This window comes from Canis lupus, chromosome 12, assembly GCF_003254725.2.
Source record: "Canis lupus dingo isolate Sandy chromosome 12, ASM325472v2, whole genome shotgun sequence".
In the NCBI taxonomy this organism is placed as follows: Eukaryota; Metazoa; Chordata; class Mammalia; order Carnivora; family Canidae; genus Canis; species Canis lupus.
This window is the reverse complement of record NC_064254.1, coordinates 8,834,905-8,853,375: the sequence shown is the minus strand read 5'-3', so window position 1 is coordinate 8,853,375 and position 18,471 is coordinate 8,834,905. Positions and strand designations below refer to the sequence as shown.

Here is an 18,471-nt window from a genome sequence, read left to right as displayed (position 1 = left end):
GCCATGGTCCCCATGCCCACCTCTGCTTCCTCTCCGTTCTCCATTCCCTCTCAAATCCTACCTTCAATGGGCAGCCTTCCTGATCATCCTAATTTACTTGAATTCTCTAGAATACATTCTGAGCACTCTTAGTCTGCTCTGTTTATAGGACACTTCATCATATACCACTTTGCAGCACCCTATGTTATTTGATTTCTTGTGCTAACTTGAATTTTTTTTTTTTTACACCAATGAACTTTTTCCTTTATCTAGCCTCTGCGCCCCATAGGAATGGTTCTTGGCACAGCGCCATGTATGCCACAGGTCCGCTTCCGGATTGAAAGACATCGAATGAAAGTGGGTGGAAGTGAGGTAGAAAAAAGAGAGAAAGTTATTAATTCCCCAAAAGTAAATCTTCATAGCAAACCCCATAAACTCAGATGCTTTAATCTTTTCTCTTCCAGAGTCCACTGGAGGTCAAAGGCATCCAGACCTTGGTCAGACACCCTCAAGAGGTGTCTCAAGTGACATTCGGTAAGGGGCAGAGGCATGCTCCTTTATAAACCTGCATGGCTAAATCACATCTTGGTATTCCCAGACAAAACTCAGGACATTTTCATTCCTGTTTGTGTCTCTTTTCCCCCTCCTTCCTGCAAGTGAAAGGCATCTCGCATAAAAGGTGTAAAGATATTGTTCCTCTCCACGTTTTGAGGAATGGGACTCCAGGGGAATGGAGACCCAGGCTCCAGGACCTCAGGCTACAGAAGCCAGGCCAGCCCTCCCAACAGCCACGAGCCCAGGGAGCAGTCTTTGTGTGGACTCTCCCATTTCTAAGCTAGCTTTCTTCGACCCTGACATCCTTGCAAGCTCTGCCTTGATTCTCTCCACCAAAGGGGCTTTAATGACCATCAGGGCACCTCAGCTGCCCTACCAGTGCCCAGTAATGGAGGCCCATGACCCACCTACCCCTAGAACTGCACTTCTGGGTATTTCTTCCTTCCATCCAGTCACCCCTCCTCCAGGTCTCCCTCCTTATGATGTTTCAGAACACTGAGATGCTGATTCTTGGCCCAACGCTCTACACTCTCTATGCCTCTGATTTCAGCCAGCTGCTTCTCCCTGTCTGAAGCAGCTTCTCTCAGGCCCTCTGCAGGCTCCTGGCCACTCACAGGGCAAGCCACACTCCCTTCCCCACAGGTGTGGGTTAAGAACCCCTCCTTGGCACCCTGCATCTCTCCCACCATCAAACATCACACGGAGCTGCTATTGTTTCCCAAGTCAGAGCCACTGTCACTGGGCTGTGATCTTCTTGAGGTCAGGGACAGTGCCACACAGTTTACCAGGAGCCTGCACAGAGCCTGGCACACAGCAGATGTGCTGGGCCTTGCCAAGGATCGTACCTCGGACCTCCATCCTTCTCTCTTAACCTTGTCTTCCTCCAAACAAACCTTCCATGTCCTTATTTCAGACTAATTCAGTGATGGTCACCCCAAAATCCACCTGTCTCCAGTGTCTACTTCCATATGTCCAGCTATCCACATCTCTGTTCAGATGTGCTCACACAATCCCACCAATTTTCTCTCAATGGATTCCAAAATCCCTTCAGACCACCGCTGGTATAAAGGATCCCACAGTCCTGAGGTTCAAAACTACAGAATCATCATTAACTCTTCCTTTGTCTGGAATACTGCTGTGTGCCAGCATTTTATACATATTATCTCAGTTATCACAACAAATCCTTAGCAGTGGATATTTGCATCGTAATTTTACAGACAAGGCAATAGAGGAGGGAGGAGGGTGGCGATGGGAAAGTGTGGTCTCTGATAAGTCAAAGGACCTGCCCAAGTCACATAATCCACTGAGCCAAGATCAGAGGCAGGTTTTGACAGTTTATCCAGAGCCTCTGTTCTTCCCCACAGCAAACATGCACACATGCTGTTCTCTTCTCTACTTTATACGTTACCCGATTAGTCTTGATGCCCAGTTGAGTCTACCTAGAAATGCTTCCTGTATGATACCTTTGCTCTGGTATGTGGACACTCAGGCCACACTCAGACATGCAGAGTGTGGCCATGTGGTCATAGAGTTGGGGTCGGGGTGGGGGCATCAAAGTCCTGCACATCTGGCTGGCCGCAGCACTGACCTCGCCTTGGGCTCACTTGGTAAGCTGGTGCATGCTCTAAGCTTGGAACCAGTTCTTCAAGGCATCAACCCTTTCTTACCGGTTTGGCTGATTCCCAGCCCAGGCTGAGGCTGAGCCTCCACCTGTGCCCATTTACCTTCTTCTTGGCCTCAGGCCAAAACCACCAACAAGCTACAAGCTAGGAGCACATCCAGGTTCTCAGCTCTCTTTCCTCGATTTAGCTCTTGGATTGCCCACCCTCAGCAGATCTCCATGACAGGACACCCTAAGGGACCAGCAAAGATGCAGGTTCCAGGGCCCTTCTCCCAGAGTTTGAGTCAGCAAGGACCCAGGAATCTGCATTCTAACAAGCTCCCCATGTAACTGAGGATGCAAGTAGTTTGATTCACTCTAGGTGCTCTTACCTCCTCTTACACCAATATCTATACCAACCTTCTTTACAATCACCCCTTCTTTTCCAAGTTGTAATCAAATCCTCCAGGGTTGCCTCACAATTCACTGCATAGTAGAATCACAAGGCATATTGGAAAATATCAACGGCTGGATCACAAGAACCAACTAAAACGGAATCTCTGGGTGTGCGTTGGGCAGCCACAAGGGTAAGCAGCCCATTCCAGTTTACCGTAGATTGTCCTGGTTTTAATAATGAAAGTCCCACATCAAAGGGGACCTCTCAGTCCCAAGGGAAAACTGGAACTGCTGTATGGACCCTATGGGCTCTGGCATTTGTAACTCTCTCCCCTGGCGATTCTAATTTGAAAAACACTGGACTACATCTGGGTCGAAAGAGGTCTCTCCCACTCAGCCAACTGTCCCAGGGCATTCCCTAAAGCCAGAGTTCACCTGCCTTTTTGTTTTCATTTAGCTTGGGGATCTCATAATGTCCCTAGAATAGCAGCATCCCATTAGGTGAGAACTTATTAAAAAAAAAAAAAAAGTGGAGCCAATTCTAAATTGTTTGCTTTTCTCTCAGCTACTGATAGACCCTTGGCAAGTCCCTACTGAAAGTCAGTGGCACTGATAAGTTTGAGTGAAGTGGGGTTTAAAAAGTTAACTATCAGGCATGAGAGTGCTTGGTGGTGGAGGTGGTTTGAGGCTGGGAGATCAGTCCCAAGAAGGTGTAGTGGTGTTCATAGGGGGCCTGGCTTTGATTCAGATGAAACAAATGTTTACTGACCACTAACTAACCAGCTGGCTTGTTCATTCCAGTTCATTGAATTCAGTACTCTGTCAAATACATGGTGGTTGGGTAAAATCTGCCTCGCCTTGCTTGAGCTCACAACCATTTGAGAAACTGATGCATGAAGCTGACAGATGGAGGTCACAGTATCACAATGTCAGCCACACTCTGAAAAAGCTGTTCAAGTATATGGCTTTATATCTCTGGCCAAATGGACTACCCAACATCCCACCCAGTGGGGCCAGCTCACAGGTCCAGTCACTGGCCTAGAAGGGTGACCATGGACCGCCCATAGGAGTGGGCTCCTAATCTCATCTCCCAGAACTGGCCATATGCACCCACCCTGTAGGTGGCAGATCCCAGAAAAGGGAGGAAGTATTGGCAGGCCCAGCTCATAACTTCTAGAGTCACTGGTTAGAGATGCCTCGCCTCTTCCCTTGAGGAAGTGATGGAGAGGATGAGGTCTGAGAGAGGACAGCCAGGGCTGTCCCCCGCCTTCCCCCCCAGGCACATTAGAGCCTCTCATGCCCTCACCCCCATCCCTAGAGAAGCTGACCTGGTCTGGGGAGGGACCCAGGGCACTGATGTTTTATAAAAGTTCCCAGGATGCTAAGGTGCCATCAGGATTGCATAACTACCCTGGGGAGACCCTCTTCTGGAAATGAGAAGCTGGGGATGTCCTCTCTAAGTGTCAGATCATTCCTCTGTCACAACCAGGGAAACAAGTCTTCAGGAACATCTCGCCTATGCCCAGCAGACAGAACTGTAAGGATGGGTAATGGCAACAAATGGATCAGCTTTCTCCAAATATCAGTGGACTTGGGGGTTTTCAGCCAATTTGGAGCCAGACCAGTGAAAGCAGCAGTTCTAGAATCTCCTGGGGGGCTTGTTAAAATGCAGCTCAGTGAGCCCCACCCCCAGAGTGTCTGATTCAGAGGGAGGGCTACGCAGCTGTGGGAAGAGAAGACACAGGCCAACTGGGTCTCCAGCCATGGCTTTGCCACCACCTAGCAGGATGACCTTGCCTGACTCACTCAACCCCTCTGAGGCTCAGTTTCTTCATCTGTCAAACAGACATTGCAGCAGTAATGACCTTATGTGTTTTTTATGAACTGACAAGGGGATACCCAAAGCTCCTAAGGGGGGTGCATGGCACATAGTGGGAATGGGGATAAATTGTAGATATTAATTATTATTTGTAGATATTGTTATTTAGAGATGGCTCCTTTGAAAAGACTGGGTGGAGGTTTTGGATGCAGGCGAGAATATCAAGAGGCAGAAAACCAAGGAGAGAATGAGCCAAGTCTTAAAGGATACAGGGAGAGAAGCCAGAAAAAGAGCGTAAGCCAGTGCACAGAAGTGGCAGAGGCTGGGGGTCTGCTTCAGATCTGGCTGTGAGAGGGGCTGGGACTCAAAGACACCCAAAATAGAACTTCCTTCTTTCCAAGCTCACAATTTACTCTACCTCCCACCCCCATCTTTCTGGGCCATACTCCACATGCCTCAGTCCAGGCTTATTTGTTAGAACTGCCCCCCCATAACACCCCCACCCCTGCCCTAGGGACTCAAGGAATCTTAGCAATGTGTCCAATTCTTGTGCTGGAGGACAAGAAGCAAAATCAAAGGGGGGAAATGCTCTCTCTAGGCCTGTGTCATTGTAGGACTTCCCACAGTCCTTCCTTCCCACAGGACTTCCCCAGTCCTCCTCTCCCCCAAAAGATGGCTGTTCTGAGTCAGCATCTGGTTAGAAGTATCCAGACCAACAGGGGACCCCAATGGCTTGCCTCCCCTCAACCATGAAGCCCCCTGTGCCATCTCCGCCAACTCATGTCCCTTCCCTCTTTCAGAACTAGACTCAGTACTCATCTCCCTGAATGTTACATGATTGCAAAAGTTTCTCCTTCCATGCATCCACCCATTCCTTCCATCCACTGCACAAGTGTTCACTGTGCACCTACTCCATGACCAGGCACCGTGCTGGGCAGCAGGAATTCCAGTGTGAAGAAGGCACAGTCCCTTCCCTGCTGTGGGGCTGAGGAAGAGAACACGAGATCTGGAGCTCACATGGTCAGAAGAAGAAAATAGGGCCCCTTGTCATACTCTACAAGTTCATGCTCTTGCTCTTTGATCCTCTTCTAATGTGAGAAGAGATCTCCCAGCCACTGGTGGGACGTGCCAAATCTTCCTCCTCCTCCTCCTCCTCCTTTCTCTCTAGCACACACAAAACACATCAAAGACAACACACCCATATCAGACACAGATAACACACTTCATGGCTCCATGTTCTTTCCATCCTGTGGATTTTAGAAATTTGTGTGAGCGTCAGGGCTTGTCTTCTTCAGTAACTGCCCTCACCCCTCTAGCTGGCATCTTAACTTTATTGACCTTCTTGCATGTCCCAGACACTGGACATAGAATAAAGAATAAGATTAATTCCTGAGATCCAAGACTAGTGGGAGAGCCAGGCACTTAAATAGAGAGTCATAATGCCATATAGGACACTCAAGCAAGACATGGTGATGTGAGTAGAAAGAAGCACCTAATACATCCCTGTTGTCGACAAGAAGGATACCAGGGGAGGCTTCCTGGAGGAGGCATGAATCCATGTGCAAGTAGTATGATTGTAAGTGGATTTTCTCCCTCCTTTTATTTAAAGTTAACGTTATAATACCAAGAACTACTTATGTAATAAAAGCTAAATTTATAGAGCATGAAGCTGTTTCACCCTGGCTATTTTTAGGTGGTGCCCAGATACCCGCCTTGGCCTTTCAACTCCAGTGCAAATGAAGGCCAGAGCGGAGTTTTCAAATATAGCACTACAGTCCTCAATAGCTGGAAAACAGCTCCCGGCAGCCTGAGAAGGGCAGAGCTTCAGCAGACTGGAGGGCTGAGAGTTAGAGCTGTACCAGGATGTGCAAAGAAGGAACTCAGCTGCTAGTCAAAGGCCTCTTTAACTCGGGAAGCAGAGTGGGGAGGAGGCTGTCACCCCACATTTTTGTCAAGCATGGTAATCCGAACAGGTAGCAAAAATCATTGCTGTCAAGACTGAACGAGAACAGAAAGATGTAGGTTTCCATATGCATAGGAAGAGGAGAGAACCAGAAGCCCGAACAGTCCTTGCTACTGTGAATGGAGATCCCCTCTGACAGGAGGGGTCTGCCCTCATATTTACGCCTGCTTACGTTGACTGGAGCCAATCCCTCTTTCTCTGGGGATTTTACCAATTATACATTATTTTACTGAGCGCTGCCTGAAGAACTTTGGCCCTGAGACTCCTTTCTGAGAAGCAGCAAAGACCTCAGATAGGATTGGGTTGAGAATTTAGAATTTTAACTTTTAAAAAAATATATATTTTATTTATTTGACAGAGAGAGAAAGAGAGAGCACAAGTAGGGGGAGCAGCAGGCAGAGGGAGAGGAAGAAGCAGACTCCCCACTGAGCAGGGAGCCTGGTGCAGGGCTCCATCCCAGGACCCCGGGATCATGACCTGGGATGAGGCAGACGTTTAACCGACTGAGCCACCCAGGTGCCCCTAGAATTTTAGCTTCTAAACTTGGCTCTGCCACTAACTAGTCATAAGACCTCAGGAAAGTCCACTTCTTTGAGTCTCACCTTTTTCATCTGTACAAACAGAATATGACGGGACATACCCTGTAACATAGCCATGAGGAGTAACTGACAGTTCAGGAATAATCCTGCATGTCTGGTACACAGTATTTTACAAGGAAAATATTTAAAATATTTCCTAATATATTTTGCCCCTGGGAAATCCAGGTGTTTCTTTTTTTTTTTCCCCTCTCTTTCCTTTCTCTTGTACTCTTCTAATATCAGAGCTAAGCCATGACCTTATTTCCCCCAGGCAAAGAACACTGTGAGCCCCCAGAATACAAGTCAACAGAGTAGGGAATGGCTGCCAAGAAGTAATGCTGTTTTCTCTAGTCAGGAATTGAGAAGAGACCTTTCTAGGACTAGGAGGGAAATGAAGTAAATGACCAGGATTTCATTACTCCCTTCCCCACCAGGGGGTTGGGGACAGGGACATCATTAGAAATGACCCAGTGACTCAGAGAATCCCAGAACAGGGAAACACCATGGCCCTTGGACAAGTCCTGCCTTTGGCAGGGCTCAGAGCAATATGGCGCTGCCACATGAAGGTTAGCAAGAACCAGGGGCTGTCCTCGGGCCCACCCATCTCGAGTCCTCACATCCAGAGAAGAGCTGGACACTCAAGCCCTGCAGGGACAGGTGATGGTCCCAGAAAAGCCAGGAAGCTTTGGCCTGAGGAAGTCAAAGCTTCAGCAGCAGGTGCCAGGTCCCCCTTCCAAAGCCCCAGGGACAAGACCAGAAGTGGCCCCTTCAGTGGATCTCAGCACAGGGACTCCTGAAGCAGAAGGAACATGGAACAAATCGGTGGAGATCAGCAGGGACCCTGGTGGCTCCCAAGGTCCCCACAGGGAGAAACCCTCACACAGGGAGTCTGAATTGGGATTTCACTGGACCGTGGGCCATTGTCTCACATCAGAACAGGCTAAAGCACTTTTATTTATTGAGCTAAGATATTTATGGCAAGTTACCAACTACAGGGAATCATTGTTTTTCCTTCCACAGGGGAGTTGTATATATTTTTACCTCCCATTTCAGTAAGGCTTTGGTAAATATTAACTGCTATCATCGTCATCATCAACAAAATAAGTTATTTTCAGATTGACACAGAGGGTGGGAAGATGAAGGCAAGCGCAAACAGCCCTACTTGTTTCAGATCTGAGTCCCAGGCACACCCCCTTTCACCCAGGTTTGCTGCTAACTCATCTGTCCACTCCTCTGGCCTAGACTCTGTACCTGCCTGGCCTGTGAGGTAGGGGCTACAGAGCTCCTCCCCCCCACCAGCAACCTGGCTGTGGTCACAAGCCAGAGCTGGGGAGTCAAGCTCCCTGAGCACAGATCCCAGCACTGCTTCTCTTCGGCTGTCATCCCTGGCAAGTTACCATACCTCCCTGTGCCTCAGTGGCCCCATCTGAACACAAGAATAACAGCAACGTGCTTCCTAAGGTTACTGTGAGGGTTAAATAGTGGGCCTATATACGGTGGCGAGGGAGAGCCTGGCCCCTGGCAAAGCACCAACAATTGCACACTTTTCTCAAGGTTTTCCATCACCATTAGAAATAACCCCCCTCCCATTTTCCACACAGACTGATTAGCATGTGAGATATTAATTACTGCTTTCTTATTATCTCTCTCCTTGAGACATTTTTGTTCATCGTCCATTGCTATATCCTCAGGGCCTAGTCTCACCCCCTAGCACATAGTAGGCCTTTGTATTAAAGGAGGAATTCCTATGAAACTTTACTAACTTAAAACCTTAGGCAGATTATGGAACTCATGCCTCAGTTTACTCATTCAGAAAATGGGGTGCAGTGCCCCAAACTGATGGGAGGATTAAATGAGATGACATTTGTGAATATGCCCCCTCCAGCCCTTGGGATGTGACAGATGGAGGCTGGCTGAGCCGGGAGGACAGGTCTCGGCCTGACTTAGGCAGGGCCTGCAATGGTTAATTCCAGACTCTCTTCCCCCATGCGAGGCAAGACTGGACGGCAGGACCACTGGCAGCTCTCCAGGTGGAGGATAAATGTCAGAGGTGGGTGCCTGCGGGGCTGCTCTGGTCCTGATACAGGGCCTTGACCCAGGCAGCTGGAGTCTCTCCCTACCCCCTCCTGCTGAGAGGCACCGCCTGGCCTGCAGCATTTGGGAGCCAGTGCAGGAGCCGAGTGGTGGGAACCTCCACCCGCCTGGGTCCCACGCCACATCCTTGCCCTGGGGGAGGTGGGCCTGAGCCTGGACTTGCTTCCCAGCCATTCCCGGGCGGCCTGCTCTCCTGCCCGCCCAGCTGTGCTGACTGAACCCGAGGGCTAGAGGGGCCGGTCTGTCCCTCAGCATTGCCTGGTCTCCACACACACACGAAGAGGAACACACAGGCCTCAATGCAAGGAGGGTGTGGAATTTAGAGCCAGGCTCTGTGAGCCCTGAAGCCCGCTGGACTTCCCAGTCTGCGGGAGGGAGTGTGCCCAAAGGCCACTGAGCCTCCTGTGGCCAAGGCATGGAGGGGACAAAGTGAAGAGCTGACTTCGACCAGGGGTTTCCTTCTACTTCTCCAATTTCTCACTATTCCCCAGCTTTCCAGCAACTTCTCCCAATGTCCATCCCCCTGAAGATGGACCCAGAAAGAGATGAAAACAGATAGACACCCAAGCTTAGCACGGATGGTGAAGATGGAGAAGTGAAACCCAGCATCTGTTCTGGGAATTCCTTCATTCCACATTATATACAGAATGTCCGTCCTAGGCCAGGCACGGCACACTGTAGGGATACGGTGGCGAATGAAACAGACCTGCTCATCAAAAGCGCCCTCAGTCAAGGAAGGGGATACAGATGTTGAGCACGTTTGGGGGGGTGGGGGTAGCATGCAGGACAGAGCTGCAGAGGGCATGGTGGGTGAATAAGTGGGGGGTCTCTAATGTAGCCTGGGGAAGGAGGCAGAGCCCGGAATCCGGGAAGGCTGATACCACAGTGGTCTGGTGGGCAGCATCTTGGGGGAGAATGATGAATGGAGCTGATGATTAAAGAAATGATATCCCTCACCAGGGCATTGGCTCAGAATCTGTAGGGGACGCTGTCACCAGGGTGATGGTGGCATTAACTCCCATCCTCTCAGTCTTTAGGGATTTTCACTAGAAAGTAAGCCCTCCAGGGAATGCCTGGGTGGCTCAGTTGGTTAAGTGTCTGACTTTGATTTAAGCTCAGGTCATGATCTCTTGGTTATAGGATTTAGCCCTGCCTCGCTCTGTGCTCAGTGGAAAGTCTCCTTGTCCCTCTCCCTCTGCTCCATCCCCAATCTCTCTCTCTCTCTCTCTCTCTCTCTCTCTCTCTCTCACTCTCTTTCAAGTAAATAAAATCTTGAGCTACCCCAGAAAACAGTATGGAGCTTCCTCTTAAAGTGTTAAAAATAGAACGAGCCTAGGACTCAGCAATTTCACTACGAGGTATTTATCCAAAAGATACAAAAGTAGTGATCTAAAGGGGCACATGCACCTCAATGTTTACAGCAGCAAATGTTCACAGTAGCCAAACTATGGGAAGACCCCAGACGTCCATTGACAGATGAATGGATAAAGAAGATGTGGAATATATACATAATGGAATATTACTCAGCCATCAAAAATAGAAATCTTGCCATTTGCAATGATGTGGATGGAACTAGAGGGTATTATACTAAGGGAAATAAGTCAGAGAAAGACAAATACCATATGATTTCATTCATATGTGGAATTTAAGAAACAAAATGGATGAACATAGAGGAAGGGAAGGAAAAATAGAATGAGATAAAAACAGAGAGGAGGACAAACCATAGGACACTCTGAACTCCAGGGAACAAACCAAGGGTCGCTGGAAGGAAGGTAGGGGGTGGGATAACTGGGTGACAAGCATTAGGGAGGGCCCTGGGTGATGTACTGAGTGCTATGTGCAGCTGACGAATCACTGAACTCTACTTCTGAAACTAATAATACAGTACATGTTAACTAAATTGAATTTAAATTAAAAAAAAAGAAAGTAAGCCTTCCAAAGGCAGGGGCATGGTCAGTCTGCACCCTCAGAGCCTAGAACAGTGACAGACACACAGGTGGGAGACACTCAGCAAATACACCTGAATGCACCAGTGAGTAAACTCCTGAAAGGTAAGATCACTACTGACCCAGAAGAGCCCTTGCTCCCTTCCTACCACACTAGTTTTCACGAAAATTGCTGTCAAATCACTCATATGCTGCAACTCTCTAACTAGTACAAACTAAGTATCTTCCTAGCCTCCAACATAGGTGTCCTTCCCAGGCACAGACAGTGGAGTCTGTCTGTCTATCTCCCAGTGTGCCACCAGCTTCCCCACACAGCCACACTCCCTCAAAAGCCCTGGGCACAGCTATGAGAATCGCACTGCCAATGTGGACAAAAGCCAGAAAGGGCAGGCAACTGGCACCAATGTCCACAGATGGGTCCCTACAGAAAAACACAGGGCTGCCACCCACACCCAGCCATGGCACACTGCAGGCCCACACACACACACTCTGCTCCCCAACCCTGCCATGGAAGGCATACCCAGAGAAGACACCAATTAGAGCGCTCAGTTCAGACACCACCATGGCCCCTGGGCCAACTGTCCAAACACCAGCCATCTTGCTTCCTTCTCAGTGGGAGACTGCAAAGAACACAGGCTCCCCTCACTTTTCATTCAGCCAATATTTGATGAGGACCTACTATGTGCTAGACCCTGTCACTGGGACTAGGAATGCACAATTGGCCCTGTAAGCCTCCCTGCATTCTGGAAGCTCATAGTATAGGGAGAGAGAGGGAGAACAGTGCTTTTCACACTCTGTGCAAAGTGGGCCTTCAGCACCACAGATGAGGGAAAACCTCACCTCCCTGAAACAGGGCAAGAAGAGGGGCTGGAGAAACTATAGGAGTGGTGGTACTTGAACCGCATCTCGAAGCATGGCTAGGTATTCACCAGGTACCAACGTTCAGGTAGAGGGAAGGGCAAGAGTTTAAATATAGGCTGTGAGAGGTGGGGTACACAGATGTGGTCCAGAGCTTGGTCATGAAGGGGGTCACCCTCCCTGGATTCTGAAACTGAGTTGAGGATTTTCCAAATTCCCCTTTGGTCCATGAAGAGAATCCATATTCAGATCAAGGAGTTTAAGGGGAAGCATACTTCACACAGAGACAGAGGCAGCCCAGCAACCCCGGCACAACCCCCCTATCCCGTCAGGTGCAGGGCTGCCTCACAGACCCCCCCACTGGGGGAGCCAAGACATGAGGGCCACTGTTCTCCAGAGCTACCAAGCACCATTCAATAAGCTCAGATGCAAAAATCTGACTACAAGGAAAACCACTGAGCTCTGCTCCTGAATAGAGACACCTCCCCTCTGGGGATGTTACTCTCGCTGACACGTGTGAATGAACTCAGTTCCAACTTTCTGTGACACGCCCACAGAGGTCTCCCACACAGCTGTCGGGAGGCACAGGATGTTGACAGTGGTCCTTATCAAGACCATTTTACAGGGAAGAAGACTGAGGCTCAGGAAGCAAGGCACTCACTTGCCACAGGACAGACTCATGACAGAACATGTCTAGAACGCCGACCCCAAATTCTTAGCACAGAACTCTCCTTTTCTGCTAGAGGGCAGTGGCAGGCACTCCCTGCTTTGGTTCCTGCTTCCCCATAAGTGCTTTCTCCTGAAGGTAGTGTCCATAGTACAAACAACAACTACAAAAATATAATTAAATACAAAACAAAACCTCCAAAATTCTTAGCCAAGATGCCTTAATGAACATTTCCCTAAATAGTGTGAGTCCTACAAGGGCCCAAGCTATACCACCCCTCTTTTTTGGATGGTATTCCCTAATATTCCAGAAACAGCTACACAACTTCTAGTCTTTACCTCAAAATTTCCCTCTGAAGCCTGGAGAATATTTAGAAACACTGTTTAAATAAGAGAAGGTGCTGCCAACAGTCAGTCAAAAAGGTTCTGATCTTCCACATCCAAGTTCTAAAAATTGTGAGTGTGTGTATGAAGATCACTGTCTGCCATCAGTATGCTCTTTCCTAAGACCCAGTGAGAAAAATTAGCAGCAGCAGCAGAAAGCAAACAAACCTGCCTGGTGTCCAGGGATTTGGGAATTTTAGGAGGATTAGTATTTTGGATGATTTCCAGAAAAGAAGAGCTATCGGTCATGCCAGCTATACAATTTGAGGATTCAGGTGGACATGCAAAGAGACACACGAAGAGTTGAGATTCCCTCCAAGCCCCAGATGACTTCTCTCCAGCTTTTGAATGTCACAGAGATGCTCACCTTTTGAGACATTTGCTTTCCCAACATGGTCCCCACTGCTCACAGAATACGTACTGTCTTATGAGTGATGAAGCAATGACTCCCAGAAGGCAGGGAGCCCAGAAATTCCCAAGAGTACAAGGGGAAGGGTCTCAAAGTCAAAAAATATCTGCACCAACTGTTGGTTATTTGGACCAGTTACACCAGAGGCCGAGAGCTGGCCCTACAATCCCTTCCTCCCGAGGCGTTTCCTCCCACTGCAATTTAGATACCTGGCTGGCAGGCAGAAGCTGAACCAAGATAGACATTTCATGGGGAAGGAACCCAGGTTCGCTGAGCCAGGCCCAGTATAGGTCCCCAACACACCTGCACTTTATGACACACATCAATTGTGAGCCTCATCCCCCTTTCTCATTAGAAACCAGAGGCTCACAAAGCCAGATAATCTGCCCTGGACCGTTGGGTAGTGGCAGGGCAGGTCCAGGTCTCTCTCTTCCTGCGTTCGATCCAAGAGGGGCAGGGGACCACTGCATGCGGTGCTCAGGCTGTGAACTGCAAGGGGTGCATACACTCGGCACTGACGCCACGTGCATCCGTGCTCCTGCAACGCCCAGGGGCCCAAGTCCAGTCTCACCTGCCAGATGACACCCATATCAGGGAATGATGTTGGTGAAGCCCCACCATCTCCTGACACCACACAGAGGGCGTGGACAGGGGACAGGTGAGCTGGAGCTTCTACAGCAATGTGTTTACTTTCCTCTCTCAGGAACAACATTCCTCTTAAACTCACATCAAGGCTCTGTGTGGCTAAGCAGCATTCCTGACCAGAACTTTCCCTTGGTAGCTCAGCCACCTGGGCTCCACCTGAAGCCATACCCAGGTCACCTCTCACCACTGTCCCCACTAGCTAGGTGTCTGGAATTATTTGGTTTGGAGAACTTGCTTCTCTACTCTCTTGTATCTTTCTCTCCTATTCTCACTCAGCTGGCCTCATGCCATATCCCAGCCATTCAGAAAATGCCCCAGAAGGGGAAGGAGGAGCAGAGATTTGGGTCTGGGCCCTGCCTGGAGCTGGCTCCCCATAGCACCACATCCGTGGCACCTTCTCTTGCTGAGAAGGCACCAGTGGGTCCTCTCTGGCTCACACATTCCCCTCTTCCAGCTCATCCAGGCCTGCAGGAGCTGGAAGGCCTCTCCTGCATGCTGATGTGAACCCTATGTCCTGAATCTGCAAAACCATCTCTGTCAGGGATTTGGGGCTTGTTTTCTTAATTAACTGAAAATGCTAACATGGGAGCCCGGGCGCTGGCAGGGGCCTGGCCTTCAGCGGCTGCTAGAGAAAATTCTTGCTTTGAAATCTGGATCTCTCACATCTCCCCTCATGCCCCGCACAGGATGTCAAAACAAACTGGGACACCCGATCATGGGGCACAGGGAATGGGCAAGGCTCAGATTTCAGGGATGGTGACGGATTTAGCTACAGGCAGCTTCCGTGTCCAACTCACGAGATCTTAATTTCCCCAAATGGCTCAGCTAAACCCCAAGAAGCCACCTGCTGTGGCAGGGGCTCTCTGGGGGAAAAAGAAGAGGTCACGGGGTTTATGCCAACACAGTTTCTGGAGTGCCTACTGCCTGGCAGGCATGGCACTGGGGGAGATGGCTAAGTCCTACTGAATCCTGCCCTTGAAGAGATAAGCCAAGAACAAACTGCTGAAGGGTAGCACATGCAGGGTCACTCCCAAGGCAAGTGCAAAGTGACAGGGTCACAGAGGAGGAACTCACCATGACGGAGAGGGCTAAGGGGTGGAAGGTCATGGCAGGACACAAAGAGAAACATCTGACCTGTATAAGGAGTCAACATCTCAGGAATAGATAGGATGCATGAGTGGGAGGAGGAGGAGGAGAAGGAGGGCAGCATTCCAGGTGGAGGGAGCTGCAGAGGCAAAGGCTGGAAGGCCTAAAAACAGAGCGTGTTTGAGGAAGGGCAGGCAGGGCAATGTGGCTGGAGAGTGGGGCTTCTGGGGGCATTGGAAGGACTCCGTGCCGGAGATGCACTTGGAGACAAAGAATGGGGCGGGCCCATCATGTGAAGGGGTCAGGCAGGCCATGGGGAATGAGCAAATGTTTTTCAGCAGAAGCTAACTCCAAGTCAGAGGTGGCCAAATCTAGTCCACCACGAGCGTCATTGGCACACGCGTTCATTTACATGTTGTCTAGGGCTGCTTTAGTGACTGAGTCAAGTGATTCCCATCGAGACTGTGCAGCCTCCAAAGCCAAAATATTTAGTCTCTGGACCTTCAACAGAAAATGTTTGGTGACTCCGAATGTAGACAATAGACAGCACAGAGAGGTCCAGAAAAAGGAAGACCAGACACTGCCCAGGATCCAAGTGAGGGACAGTAACCAGAGAGAGAAGTACAGGGGAGGCGGGGCATTACTTAGAAGTGGGTGTGACCACAAGCTACCTCATGGTAAGACCTCAAGCCTCAGCAGCAGGAGGAAGAGAGGGAAGAAGAAGAGGAGGTCTGAGTCCTGGGTCTCTTGTCTCCAGCCACCCGCACTGGTGGGATGTGTGATCCTCAGAGGGTGCTTGTTACCCAGCCCTGTTCAAGAGTTAAGGCACCAAGCCAGCATGGTGCACCCGTGGGATGGCCAGTCCTGAGTCACAGAGATCTGCTTCAGCCTTCTCACCTAACAGCTGGACCCTGAGAAAGGTCTGAAATTCTGGAAAGACACCCATCTTGAGATAAGACCACACAGTGCCCCCAAGAGGCTCTACAGTCACCCTTCCCAGCCTTTGCAAACTTGTCCCATCTGCCAAGGCTGAGAGAGGAGCATCCTTGTGCTGCATGTCAGAGACACTGTGTTGGAAGTGGGAGTCCCAATTTCTAACTCGGGGTCTCTCCTCTTCCCTGACTTCCATGCTCCTGTCTGAGTCCCTGCACACGATCCATCCTGATCCTGTACGGATCGCCACCCCTCCTCTGCTCTGCTGCAGCTGAGTCCAGCTCACCCCGCCTGGAGGAGAGGGGGATGGCTGAACCATCTCCCCAGGGCTCGCCCTGTCTGCACCTCTCCCTTCTTGCACTAAATCAATGGAGCCTTTCTTTATCTTTGGTACTTTGGGCTTTCCGAGCTCCCGATGTGGAGCCCAGCTTCAGAAACAAAGCAGTAAAAGTTAAACACTATCATTTTAGGGAAGTCACTTGGTGCCAACTTGCACAGAAACAGAAAATTAGGACTAAAATCTTGGGCCAGTAGTAGGTTAGGCGACAGCCAATCAGACGATGCAGAATGGATGCATTCCATTTTTAGATTAGTATTAAAATGAAAATGAAAGGAAACATTTCTCAAGATAAAGAAGTTTCTCAAGCAGAGTTTCAATACACTCCCCTCAGGGGTCTCTGGGCCCCTCTGAAAGACTCTGAAGGAGCTGACAGCCCAAACTGTGCAGCGAGGTTGGCTGGTGCCTTCCCCAGTCTTGTGCCCCATCCATGACTTCAGTACCCACCAGAAGAGTCGGCAAACAGGAGGCCACTAGCTCAACTTTGCCGAACAAATGCATGAGGGAGTTACTGAATGAAGACATTCGAATCCTGGCTGCACAATCTACCAGCCCTCTGTCCTCGGGCAAGGCCTTGAATCTATCTGAGCCTCTGTTTCTTCATTTACAAAGATCCTGCCCAAATTATAGGGACACCTCAGAGATATCTCCAGTTGGGTCCCAGACCACTGCAATGAAGCCAGTCTCACAATACAGCAAGTTGAGTAAGTTTTGTGGCTTCCCAGTGCTTAGAAGAGCTAGGTTTGCACTCTACTGTAGCCCATTATGTGTACAATAGCCTTATGTCTAAAACAAATGTACATATCTTAATTAAAAAATATTTTATTGCTAAAAACTGCCACCCATCCTCTGAGCTTCTGGCAAGTCATAATCACCGTTCACAGGTCACCATAACAAACATAATAATAAAAGTCTGAAGTATTGTGACAATTAAATGGGAATTCTTTTTAAATATGACATAGAAACATGGAGTGAGCAAATGCTGCTGGAGAAATGGTACCAATAGATCTGCTCTGCAAAAGGTTGCCACAAACCTGTAATTTGTAAAAAAACAAAAAAAACAAAACAAAACAAAACCCCGCAATTATCCACGAAGTGCAGTACAATGAGGTAGGCTTGTGTTCATAACTCAAAAACTCACTGCAAGAACCAAATGAGATGGTACTCATAAAGCCCTGGCACGGCGACTGGCATATTCAAGACCCAGAATAAATGGCAACTGTTATTGTCACTTTTCAAAGGCGGCTTTAATCCTATATTCAAAACCTCTTTCCCGATCCTCACACCCTCCTGACTCCATCATTTCATTTTTGTTTCAATAAACCCCAGCTAGGGCCTCGGGCAAGTGAGGGTACAGCAAAGAGCTGTTGGCGCAGCATTCAGCACAGAGCTTCTCTGAACCAGAATCCATGGTCTCGGATAAACCCAGGAGCTAAGGCTGCTACTACACCCCACCTCCTCCGTGGGTGGCCACCCGTGGGCACAGAGCCCAGCCCTCCAAACTGCACCTGGCATCCGAGACCAGGATGCTCACCTGTGCCCATGCCAGGGCTGGCGGGTCATTTGCTCTGCAGAGGTGAGGAGCCAGCTCAGACCCATTGTGCCCACTGCACAGACCTTTCTCTTCATTCCTTCTCACATTGAGCAAGGGGCATCGTGAGCCTCCCTCCAGGGCGGCGTTCCCAGGCTCTAGAACAACAGGCCTCCATTCTTCCCTGCCCTTGGCAGACCCGCCTCCTCCCACTACAGCACTGCCCGCTGCTGCTTCTGACAGCTATCCTAGTCCAGGGGGCCAACACAGATTTCTCTGGAGCCTGGAGAACAAGCCCAGAGCCTACTGTGTCCCCTCAACCCCACGAGAAAGGGGAATTGGTTTGAGTCCCCTGCTAAGACAGGATCCCAGGGTCACTCACTTCACTCTCAGGCCTCAGGCATCTTTGCAAATAGCCTTCAGTGGCCACGCTTTGTTTCCCCCAAATGAGAAACATGACATCAGCCCCTCCCTAATCTTCATCACAGCTCCCCCTCCCCACCCCACCCCCGAGGCTCCAGATACTTCCAGATGTCAAACCTCAGCTCCCTGTCTCAGGGGTGACAGGCAGTGGGAGGAGGGGTCAGAGGCTATCCCTAATCCAAGACTCACTACGTACTGGAAATCCCAGCCCCACCTCTGACTCCTCCTTCCCACATTTGCCCATCAGATTCCATCCAGCAAGATCACCA

At 49.6% G+C, this 18,471-nt stretch overlaps 1 protein-coding gene across 5 annotated transcripts in view; it reads right to left on the bottom strand.

Annotated features, from left to right (window-relative positions):
* DAAM2 (dishevelled associated activator of morphogenesis 2) overlaps nucleotides 1-18,471 on the bottom strand; it is a 122,166-nt gene that overhangs the window by 69,774 nt on the left and 33,921 nt on the right. The window lies entirely within an intron of this gene.